This window comes from Pristiophorus japonicus, chromosome 20 (genome assembly GCF_044704955.1).
Source record: "Pristiophorus japonicus isolate sPriJap1 chromosome 20, sPriJap1.hap1, whole genome shotgun sequence".
Taxonomy (NCBI): Eukaryota; Metazoa; Chordata; class Chondrichthyes; family Pristiophoridae; genus Pristiophorus; species Pristiophorus japonicus.
In genome coordinates this window covers 73057444-73070328 of record NC_091996.1, presented here as the reverse complement: position 1 = coordinate 73070328, position 12885 = coordinate 73057444, and the positions used below count along the sequence as shown (strand labels likewise).

At 48.5% G+C, this 12885-nt stretch overlaps 1 pseudogene; it reads right to left on the bottom strand.

The window, feature by feature from the left end:
* The window catches only part of LOC139232764 (zinc finger protein 271-like), a 49835-nt pseudogene extending 36950 nt beyond the window's left edge, over positions 1–12885 (bottom strand).

Sequence of the window (12885 nt, the reverse complement as noted above, 5' to 3'; positions counted from 1 at the left end):
AGTCACTGAATTCGATTGGCGAGATGATGCCTTCCCTCAACAGGCGGTCCAATTTGCCTTCTATCTTTTCCCGCATCACGTACGGCACCGCTCTGGCCTTGTAGTGTACTGGTCTGGCGTCCGGGTTTATGTGAATCACTACCTTGGCCCCCATGAAAGTGCCAATGTCGGGTTGAAATAATGAGTCAAATTTGTCCAGGACCTGTGAGCATGATACTCGCTCCACAGAGGAAATTGCATTGACATCGCCCCATTTCCAGTTCATGACAGCAAGCCAGTAGTGCGGGACCGTCCCCTGGGACAATCCAGAGTGGCAACCTGTTCTCCGAATCTTTGTGGGTCACGACTACCGTGGCGCTGCCTAGCACCGGAATGATCTGCTTTGTGTAAGTCCGTAGCTGTGCGTCAATCGGCGATAATTTTGGCCTCCTGGCCTTGGATGCCCACAACTTTTCGAACTGTTTGATATCCATCAGGGACTGGCTGGCACCTGTGTCTAACTCCATTGATACTGGGATGCCATTGAGGAGCACTTTCATCATTATCGGTGGCGTCCTGGTGTATGAACTGTATACGTGCTCCACATGAACTCGCTGAACTTCAGCTTCCAGCGATTTCCCCCAGTGTCCATTTCTGCAATTTCTGCAGGTATTTTGCTCATCTCTGCAAACTCCGGCTGAATGTATGCCTCCACGTCTCCACGCCTCCAGCATGAGTTGTGGTTTGAAACAAAAGGTCCCTTGCCAGTCGATCGTCCCTGACTGCCCCTGTTATTGTCCTTGAATGCACCATTAACAGGTGTTGATGGCCTCATTACTGGCCGCATTGTCCCTTGCAATGGCGTGAATCGCTGTTCCGCTTGCCATTGTCTCTGTCGAACTCCCCCTCTGGGTTCGACTACATGTTGGGGCATGCCTGACTGCCCTTGTCTGCCTGGAGAACTGTGTGCTGCTTTAACAATGTTGAATCTCTGTCCCAACCATTCCTTAACACAGTACCTCTCGTCTGTTCTGCTGGTGGCCATGCTCGCGTGGTTTAAATCCCAGTTTCTTGTCGCCATTGATACGTCCTTACTACACAGTATAAATGCACACGAGGCCCATGCTTGAGAGGTCAGTCTGTGACCTGTCCTTTATTCCTTAGCACTCAAGTGATGAAGGTGGGTGGCGCTTCTCCTTTTATACCTGAAGGTCCAGGTTAGGAGTGTCTCCCACCTAGTGGTCAGTGTTCTCACGGTGTACAACTTAGGTCAGTTTATACATGGGTTACAATGCTGGTTGAATACATGACAAAGGTCAATAAGGGTAGTGCATTTGATGTGTATCTGGATTTTAGCAAGGCTTTTGATAAGTGTCACATGGCAGACTGGTCACGAAAGTAAAAGTCCATGGAATCCAAGGCAAAATGGCAAAATTGCCTCAGAGGCAGGAAGCAAAGGGTAATGGTCGATGGGTGTTTTTGTGACTGGACGGCTGTATCCAGTGGGGTTCCACAGGGCTCAGTACTAGGTCCCTTGCTTTTGGTTGTAAAAATCAATTATTTGAACTTGAATGTAGGGCGTATGATTACGAAGTTTGCAGATGATACAAAAATTGTCTGTGTGGTTGATAATGAAGAAGAAAGCTGTAGACTGCATGAAGATATTAATGAACTGGTTAGATGGGCAGAACAGTGGCAAATGGAATTCAATCTGGAGAAGTGTGAGGTATTGCATTTGGGGAAGGCTAACATGGCAAGTGAATACACAATAAATGGTAGGACACTGAGAAGTGTAGAGGAACAGAGGGACCTTGGGGTGCATGTCCACAGATCTCTGAAGGTAGCAGGACAGGCAAGTTCGGTGGTTAAGAAGACACACGGAATACTTGCCTTTATTAGCCGAGGCATAGAAAGTAAGAGCAGGGAGGTTATGCTTGAACTGTATAAAACATTAGTTAGGCCGTAGCTAGAGTACTGCGTGCAGTTCTGGTCACCACGTTATAGAAAAGTGTGATTGCACTAGAGAGGGTGCAGAGATTTACGAGGATGTTGCCTGGACTGGACAATTTTAGCTATGAGAAACGATTGGATCGGCTGGGATTGTTTTCTTTGGAACAGAGGAGGCTGAGGGGGGGACCTTGTTGAGGTGTATAAAATTATGAGGGGCCTAGATAGAGTGGCCTAGAAGGACCTATTCCCCTTAGTAGAGGGGTCAACAGCCAGGGGACAGAGATTTAAAGTAATTGGTAGGAGGTTTAGAGGGGATTTGAGGAGAATATCTTCACCCAGAGGACGACGTGGGTCTAGAACCCACTGCCTGAAAGGGTGGTAGAGGCAGAGAACTCCATCACATTTAAAAAGTACTTGGATAATCACTTGAAGTGTCGTAACTTACAAGGCTACGCACCAAGAGCTGGAAAGTGGGATTAGGCCGGCACGGATACGATGGGCTGAACGGCCTCCTCTGTTCCGTAGATTTCTCTGATTCTGTGGGAGTTGGAATCCCTGACTATTACTGCCGGATTGTTTTTGCATTTCTCAGAACTGTGCCTACATGTTTGTTTTACTATCTCCCTCTGACTGTTTGGGGGTCTATAGAACATTCCCAGCATTGTGAGTGCCCCTTTTATGTTCTTCAGTTCAACGTATACGGCCTCATTTGATGATCGTTCTAAAATATCATCCCTCCTCACTGCTTCAATAACACCTCAGCTTTTCTGCCTTATTCACCTGACTCCTTGCACTGACGTATATATCGTTAAGCACTGCCAAACTCCTTTGTTGTCTATTTTCTAGCCTTTGTTTCCTCTGCCTTCCAAACTCACTCACTAATTTTCTGCTTTCCATTTCCAGATTTGCTGCTCTCCCTTCTGAATCTAGGCTCAGGTTCCCATTCCCCTGCCAAGCGAGTTTAACCCCCCCCAACAGTACTAGCAAACCCCCAGCGAGGATAATGGTCCCGGCCCTGGTCAGGTGCGACCCATCCGGCTTCTACATGTCCCACCCCTACAGAACCGGTCCCAATCTAAAGCCCTCCTTCCTGCACCATCTCTCCAGCCACACACTCACCTGCTCTATCCTCCCATTTCTATACTCACGCGTGGCACTGTGAGTGATCCAGAGATTACTATCTTTGAGTTCTTGCTTTTTAATCTCCTTGCTCCCTAAAGTTTTCCTGCAAGGCCTCATCCCTCTTTCTACCTATGTCATTGGTTCCAATCTGGACCATGACCTCTGGCTGTTCACCCTCTGCCCTCAGAATGTCCCGCAGCCGCTCAATGGCATCCTCGACCCTGGCACCAGGGAGGCAACCTACCATCCTGGAGTCATGTCAGCAGCCACAGAAATGCTTGTCTGTTCCCGTAACATTGAATCACCTATCACTATTGCTTTCCTGACCTTCCCCCACCACTGCCCCCTGTACAGCTGAGACAGCCATGGTGCCATGGTCTTGGCTCTGGCTGTACTCCTCAGAGGAATCATCACCCTCACCAGTACCAGTTAGAGAGTGAGATGCACTCAGGGACTCCTGCATTACCTGCTTGGTCCTCCATGTCTGTGTGGGGGTCACCCATTCCCTCGCTGCCTACACACTTAAGCTGCGGGGTGACCGCCTCCTGAAACCTGCTATCCACATAGATCACAGCCTTGTGGCTGGAGTGACGCCAGTCGCTGCTCCAGCTCCGAAACCCGGAGCTTGAGCTCCTCCAGCTGACGACACTTCCTGCACATGTGGCTGTCCAGATACGAGAAGCGTGTTTCCTTCACCCCACAGGATTTTATCTGTTCAAATTGAAACAACAATTACACTGATATTTCCTGAAATAATCCCTTTTGTCTGTCCTGAATGAATCCATTTCATTACCAAATGTTGCAATGTTTGCTCCAACCCACAGAGTTTCATCTGTTTAAAGCCACAAGAGAACGGTCCAGTTTCCTCCTGGAGTTTGAGAGAAATCAGCTTTAACAATGGGACAGAGTTTCAGCCAATGAGGACAATCCGTGCTCAGCCCCGCCCCTCGCTCCAAGCCCCACCCCTCGCAAAGCCTGGAGGACCAACCACACGCTAGGTCCTCCAGCCCTGCCTCCGCTTTTTCTATTGGTCCAGAGCTGCGGTCAGTGTGAGCTGAGCATGTGCGGGCGGCGATGGTGACTGTGGTGAGGCAGCGGGTGAGAGATGGGTGGGGGGAGCGGGTTAATAAACCCCGGGGGGACATGGGCGGCACACTCGCCTTCTTAGGCAGACCCCGGAGTCGAGGATGACTTGCTTCCACATAAACTGAGTTCTAAGGTGACTGATGAGACTAGTGTGGGATCTACAGTCTCTGTCACAGGTGGGGCAGACGGTGGTTGGAGGGACGGGTGGATGGGGTGCTTCATTTGTCGTACGCTCCTTCCGCTGTTTGTACTTGGCTTCCGCAAAGTGATTCAAAGTGTTCAGCGCCTTCTCGGATGCTCCTCCACTTTGAGCGGTCTTGGGCCAGGGATTCCCAAGAGTTGGTGGGAATGTTACATTTTTTCAAGGAGGCTTTGAGGGTGTCCTTGAAGTGTTTCCTCTGCCCTCCTGGGACTCGCTTGCTGTGACGTAGCTCGGAGTAGAGTGCTTGTTTCGGGAGTCTAGTATTGGGCATGCGGACAATGTGGCCTGTCCACCGGAGCTGGTTGAGTATGGTCAATGCTTAGATGCTGGGAATGTTGACCTTAGAGAGAACGCTGACATTGGTGCGCCTATCCTGCCAATGATTTTGCAGGATTTTGTGGAGACAGCGTTGGTGGTACTTCTCCGGTGCTTTGACGTGGTTACTGTACATAGTCCATGTCTCTGAAGTACACAGGAGGGCGGGTATCACTACTGCTTTGTAGACCATAGAAACATAGAAACATAGAAAATAGGTGCAGGAGTAGGCCATTCGGCCCTTCTAGCCTGCACCGCCATTCAATGAGTTCATGGCTGAACATTCAACTTCAGGACCCCATTCCTGCTATGAGCTTGGTGCCGGGTTTGAGATCCTGGTCTTCGAACACTCTTTACCTCAGGCGGCCGAAGGCTGCACTGGCACACTGAAGGCAGCATTGGACTTCGTCATTGATGTCTGCCCTTGCTGATAGTAGGCTCCCAAGGGATGGGAAGTGGTCCACATTGTCCAAGGTCTCATTGTGGATCTTGATAAATGGGGAGCAGTACTGTGTGGTGGGGACTGGTTGGTAGAGAACCTTTGTCTTACTGATGTTCAATGTGAGGCCTAAACACTCGGACGCTTCAGTGAAGGTGTCAACGATGGTTTAGAGTTTGGACTCCCAAGCGTCATCTGCATATTGTAACTCAGTGGCAGAAATAGGAGCAACCTTGGATCTGGACTGGAGATGTCGGAGATTGAACAATTTCCTGCTTATCCTGTAGATTTAACTCCACTCCAGCAGGGAGCTTGTTATTGGTGAGATGAAGCATTGCAGCGAGGAAGATTGAGAAGACTGTTGGTGCGTTGCTTGACCCCGGTCTGAATTTGTATTGTGTCTGTCGTGGATCCGTTGGTAAGGGTAATGGCTTGCATGTCATCGTGAAACAGGCGGAGGATGTTGACGAATGTTTGAGGACAGCTGAATTTGAGAAGGACATTCCATAATCCCTTGATGGAGTTGAACGCCGTTGTCAGGTCAAAGAAAGCCATGTACAGAGGCTGATGCTGTTCCCTACATTTTTCTTGGATTTGTCGCGCGGTGAAGATCATGTCCGTTGTGCCCCTTAGTGGTTGGAATCCGCATTGTGACTCTGGGAGGAGCTCTTCAATCTCCGGGAGGAGAAGATTGAGGAGGATTCTTGCGATGATTTTCTCTGTGGCAGACAGCAGGGAAACTCCTCTGTAATTACCGTAATTGGACTTACCCCCTTGAAGATGGTCATGATTACGGTGTCTCTGAGATCCTCTGTCATCCTCTCCTCCTTCCAGCTAAGAGATGAGGTCATGGATTCACGGCAAGAGTACTTCACCACCAAGCTTTAGTACTTCGACGGAGATTCCATCTGCTCCTGAGGCCTTGTTGTTCTTCAGTTGTTGGACCTTCTGCCGGGCTGGGATTGTGCCGAGGTGGTGACGGGAAGCATGCTGTGGGATGGAGTCAAGGACAGTAACTTCAAAGACAGAGTCTTGGTTGAGGAGATCCTCAAAGTGCTCCTTCCAGTGGGCATTGACTGCCTCTCTGTCCTTGATGAGCACCTATCTGTTCTTGGCTCTCAGTGGAACAGGACCTTGAGTGCTTGGGCCGCAGGTGGACTTGACTGCGCTTAGACTTGACATTTCTTGCTGTTTCTCACTGACGTACATTACACACAGTGGCCCCTCCAATATCCACCAGAAAGGGGAATGGGAATTGGTTGGGAATCGAGAGCCCCCAAATGTTGCCCGTCCCATCTTGTATAGAAATCCCCTCGGCCCGGGAATGGAGACAAGTCCAGTCCAAGTAACAGGATGAGTTAAAGATATTTACTCAGACGGGCAGAAGGTGGGAAGTGATTTTCCACAGAGATCGGTGCAGGGACCACTGTTGTTCACCATTTACAGGAATGATTTGAACTTGGGAATCAGAAATACAATTTCAAAATTTGCAGATGACACAAAATTGGGGGATGTAGTTAATACTGAGGAACACTGCGATAGCATCCTTGTAGAGTTATTCAGTTATGCTCAGTAAATAGTAGCATCAGCTTTTAATTTGCTTTGACTGATCATATCACTATATAGTTATGTGAAAAACAAAAATCATTAACAGCTCTATTTCTATTCTATTTCTAACACCAAGGAAGAGAAAAAGGTAATTACAACACGACATAAACAGACTCTTCAGATGTGAGATATCACACTTCAGAACAACATGTCTGCCAGCTCTTGCCACAAACCTCAGTGTAGTCAACCTTTCAGTAGCTGCAGCCCTGATTTAAATAACTAGTGGTTTAACATGTCTAGTACATCATTTGTATTTCTATGCAAACTAGAAAAAAATCCTTTAGTGACACACACAATTAATAATTAAATCATAATGTGATTGTGAGAATCGATTGTCACCTCATGATTCCTTCCATGCCCACCGCTTGCGGAAGGTATCAGGCGTATTATTAGGCAGTCAACATGGTTTTATGAAAGGGAATTCGTGTTTGACAAATCTGTTCGAGCTTTTTGAAGATGTAACTCGTAGGATGGATAAGGGGGAACCAGTGGATGTGGAGTATTTGGATTTTCAAAAAGCCTTCGATAAGGTGCCACGCAAGAGGCTATTAAATAAAATTAGGACTCATGGGATTAGGGATAATAAGTGTCACAAATGTGTTCAGTAAATAGCAGTGTCACCTTTTAATTTGATTGAGGATTGGTTAATGCACAGAGAGTAGGAATAAACTGGACTTTTTGGGATGGCAGGCTGTAACTAGTGGGGTACCGCAAGGATCAGTGCTTGGGCCTCAGCTATTCACAATCTATATTAATGAGTTAGATGAAGAGATTGAATGTAACATATCCAAGTTTGCTGATGATACAAAGTTAGGTGGGAAAGTAAGCTGTGAGGAGGACGCAAAGAGGCTGCAGAGAGATATAGACAGGTTGACTGAGCGGACAAGAACATGGCAATTGGAGTATAATGTGGAGAAGTGTGAAGTTATCCATTTTAGTAGGAAAAACTAAAAAGCAAAATTTGCACTCCTGCTAAGCCAAGTATGTCTTTACTTGGATAAGGAGACCAGAACGGTACACTGTATCCAGGTGTGTCCTCACCAATGCCCTATATAATTGTAGTAAGACTTCTTTACTCTTATACTCTAATCCCTTTGTAACAAAAGCTAACATACCATTTCCTTTATTAATTATTTGCTGTACCTGCATGTTAACTTTCTGGACAAGGACAAGAACACCCAGGTCCCTCTGCACACAAACATTTCCCAGTCTCTCACCATTCAATACAAAGGTTCACCAGACTGATTCTGGGGATGGGGGGATTGTCCTATGAGGAGAGATTGAGTAGACTAGGCCTATATTCTCTAGAGTTCAGAAGAATGAGAGGTGATCTCATTGAAACATACAACATTCTTACAGGGCTTGGCAGGGTAGATGCAGGGAGGATGTTTCCTCTGGCTGGGGAGTCAAAAACCAAAGATTACAGTCTCAGAATAAGAGATCGGCCATTTTGGACTGAGATGAGAAGAAATTTCTTCCCTCAGAGGGTTTTGAATCTTTGGAATTCTCTACCCCAGGGGGCTGTGGATGCTCAGTCATTGAATATATTCAAGTCAGAAGTCGATAAATTTGGGGGAATGAAGGGACATGGGGATGGTGCGGAAAGGTGGAGTTGAGGTAGAAGATCAGCCATGATCTTGTGGAATGGTGGAGCAGGCTCGAAGGGCCAATTAGCCTACTCCTGCTCCTATATGTAAAGTGTTTATGTAATGGTGGACACCGCATGCTCCCTCTCCAGGATCACACGGACACGGACAAGACCGCGGAAGAGAGGCAGTCAGCCAGTCACCCCCCCCCCCCAACCCACAGGCCCTCCCCGGCCCCATCTCCCCTCCAGCCCCAGCACCCCCCCCCCGGGCCCCAGGCCCCACCCCCCTGGACCCACCCCTCGGGTCCCACCCATCCTGGACCTGCAAATTGCTGCTTTAGCCCGGACCAAGAGCAGGTCCAGGATAAGATCCTCCGACTTACCCATCCCCCTCCACACTGGGTGGCCAAAGGTTAATAATATGGGGCTAAAGTGTCACCAAAAGTTGAACACGTGCTGCAGGTAACTATCCAGGGGCTGCAACCTCTTACACTGAATGTAGACATGGGCCGTGGACTCCTCAAGGCCGCAAAAAACACATCAGGCCTTGGAGTCTGGAAAGCAGCTTAAAAACTTGCACACGACTGCTCCGTACAACACTCTTCACCCCGGATGCCCAATGGTGTAGAGAAGGACCCCTGCGTAGAGAGCCCTCCAGTGAGGACCCCCACCTCCGCCGGACAACACGATGACCCACCTGTCCGATTGAGACGGGGAATAAACAAAATGAATCAATAAATGATCCAGAAACCCGAGTACCCGGGTTCTCAGTCATGGTGCGAAGTTCACTGGCCACCAATTTCCTGTTACTAACTCTCACCTCAGACCCCGTCCATGCTGGTTTAATTGCTAAATGTTTTCTAACTCGGGTTCAGGCCTGTCATTCTCAGGGAAATTTACAAGGCCTCATTTATTGGTGTGTCCCACCCGAGAGGCCAATAACGCCTTTAATAAACTGGCAGCAAGTGGGTTTTTAAGTGGAAAGAGGTGAAAAACGGCAGTATCGATGCCTCAAAACTCACGGACTGAGAAATCCACTTCACCAGCGCCCCTGCCACAAGACTCAATATCCACCCCCTCCACCACTGGTGCATGGTGTCTGCAGTATGTACGGTCTACAAGATGACCAGGGTCAGGTCATGTGGAGTCAAAGGTCAGGGAACAGAATGGAGGGTAAGGTCGCTACAAACTTCCCTCAAGTCCAACCCTCTGATTGCTGTTCTGTAGCCATCTTTCCATCCATTCTGCTGCCTGGCCCTTCACTCCACACGGCCTGACCTTGGTCACCTTGTAGACCTTACACACTGTTATGGATCGCAAGCTGGTTACAAAACAGAAAACAGAGAGTGGGAGTTAAGAGCAGCTACTCAGACTGGCAAAAGGTGGGAAGTGGTGTTCCACAGGGATGGGTCCTGGAACCACTGTTCACCATTTATATAAACCATTTGGACACGGGAATCGGAAGTACAATGTCAAAATTTGTCATCAAATTGGGAGGTAGAGTTAATACTGAGGAAGACTGAGAGAAAATACAATATATTAATGAATTTGCAAAATGCGCATGTAATTGGGAAATTAATTTCAATATAGATCAGTGTGAGGTGGTGCATTTTTGTTGGAAGAATAAGGAAGCCACATACTATTTGGAAAATAGGAGACTAAATGGGGTAGAGGAGCAAAGGGATCTCGGGGTACAGATACACAAATCACTAAAAGTCGCGACGCGGGTTAATAAGGCCATAAAAAGCAAACAAAGCACTGGGGTTCATTTCTAAAGGAGTTTTCTGTTCCACGCCTAGGAGCTCTGAACCATTAAAGAGATTGGCTAGGACACATTTCTTACACAACTCAAGACATGTATCCAGAATATTAAACTCCAGCCCAGTTATCGGGTTAGTAACGCCAGCAGAAACAAACCCCAACTGTCAGAATGAACATGATTCAGTCCTCGGTGAGATTAACAGCAGCAGTAACAGCAGAATCCAAGCCCTGCAATCACTTGTGAATCCGCTGGTGTCTTAGCAGGGTGGATGACTGAGTTAATCCCTTCCCACACTCGGAGCAGGTGAACGGCCTCTGTCCAGTGTGAACTCACTGGTGATTCAGCAGGTTCGATGACTGAGTAAATCCCTTCCAACACTCGGAGCAGATGAACGGCCTCTGTCCAGTGTGAACTCGCTGGTGATTCAGCAGGTTCGATGACTGAGTAAATCCCTTCCCACACTCGGAGCAGATGAACGGCCTCTGTCCAGTGTGAACTCGCTGGTGTGCCAGCAGATGCTTTTTGCTTCTAAATCTCTTCTCACAGTGAACGACCTCTTCCCAGTGCGAACTCGCTGGTGATTCAGCCGGTTCGATGACTGAGTAAATCCCTTCCCACACTCGGAGCAGGTGAACGACCTCTTCCCAGTGCGAACTCGCTGGTGATTCAGCAGGTTCGATGAACGAGTAAATCCCTTCCCACATTCGAAGCAGACGAACGGCCTCTCCCCAATGTGAACTTGCTGGTGTACTAGCAGGGTGGATGATTGAGCGAATCCCTTCCCACACTCGGAACAGGTGAACTGTTGTGTATACATGCCTGTTTACTATGTGATATCTGTAACACTGTTATGCAACACTGAATGTACCCTTACACTGTACACACCTTGCCTGTACACCAGAGGGTGCTGCTATTGGAGACCTAAGGGTTACCTGCACACTGCAGGTAACCCTGTATAAAAATGAACACACAGCTTGTTGTCTGCACTCAGGAGCTGCAAATAAAGGACTACAGGTCGATACAGTTTAAGTATCATACCCTGCCTTGTGGAGTCATTACTAAAGGTGCCTCCATATACTACAACTGGTGACGGGAATACGAGGTCACGAACCACACGCTCAGCATGTCGAATCTCAGAAACTTTCAGCAATTTACCGATGGGGAAGATTGGGACGCTTTTGTAGAAAGATTGAAAACTGCACCGTGCGACTTTGGCGACCACCTAAATGAAGCACTAAGAGACTCTAAACTGATGAGAGCAGTGCACCGCATTGATACTTCTAAGAGCAGAAATGCTGCCCTGAGTCCCGCAACCCTGAGCCCGCCACATGGGACAAACCAGCTAGCCCCATGCTGGCGCTGTGGAGGAAACCACAAGGGCCCACCAGTGCCGCTACAAAGACTATGCATGCAAAGATAAAAGGCACCTTCAAAGGATGTGCAGAAAAAGCTTTACAAGGAGCCCACCCAGTCTTGTGGCCCTGCCCACAACTACCCACATCACAGTGTATACACACCACCCTCTGCTGCCGTGGCTACCCTGAGGGATCCCACAACATTAACACCCACTTGGTCTGTGTGTGAGGGAGGGGAAATGTTCGAGGCCAGCCTCAAGCACAGGGGTCACACCTGGCAACCACACAACCCTCACCACAACCTCCCATAGCCCACCACTGATCACCTCCCCTGGTCATGCCAATAAGGATATGAAAAATGCATGCCTGTTTACTATGTGATGTCTGTAACACTGTTATGTACCCTTACACTGTACACACCTTGCCTGTACACCAGAGGGTGTTGCTGCTGGAGACCTGCAGGTAACTCAGTTTAAAAAGGAACACACAGCTTGTTGTCGGCACTCAGGAGCAGCAAATAAAGGACTACAGGTCTGCACAGTTTAAGTATCATACCCTGCCTCGTGGAGTCATTACTAAAGGTGCCTACATATACTACATAAACAGTCTCTCCCCAGTGTGAGTGCGCTGGTGTTTCAGCAGGGTGGATGTTTGAGCGAATCCCTTCCCACACACGGAGCAGATGAACGATCTCTCTCCAGTGTGGATGTGCTGGTGCACAGGGATTTTAGATGATCGCCTGAACCCAGTCCCGCAGTGAGAGCATCTGAACAGTCTCTCCGCAGTGTGAACACGATGGTGTGTCAGTACCCTGCAACTTTTATTGCACTTCCCACAGTCCAAGCACTTAAAAGGTCTCTCATCATTGTGAACTTGCTGGTGATTCAGCAGGTTGTATGACAGAGCGAATCCCTTCCCACACACAGAGCAAGTGAACAGCCTCTCCCCAGTGTGAATTCGCTGATGTCTCAGTAGGTTGGATGATTGAGTGAATCCCTTCCCACACCTGGAGCAGGTGAACAGCCTCTCCCCAGTGTGAACCCGCTGGTGTCTCAGTAGGTTGGATGATTGAGTGAATCCCTTCCCACACCTGGAGCAGGTGAACAGCCTCTCCCCAGTGTGAATTCGCTGATGTCTCAGTAGGTTGGATGATTGAGTGAATCCCTTCCCACACCTGGAGCAGGTGAACAGCCTCTCCCCAGTGTGAATTCGCTGATGTCTCAGTAGGTTGGATGATTGAGTGAATCCCTTCCCACACCTGGAGCAGGTGAACAGCCTCTCCCCAGTGTGAATTCGCTGATGTCTCAGTAGGTGGGATGAGTTAGCAAAACCTTTCCCACACTCAGAGAAGCTGAGCAGACTCTCCCTGGTGTGATTGCACTAGTGTCTCGACAGGCCAGAGGATTGGTTGAAGCCTTGTCCACGCACAGAACATGTGTACGGTTTCTCCCCACTCTGAATGGTGCTTTTTGCTTCCAT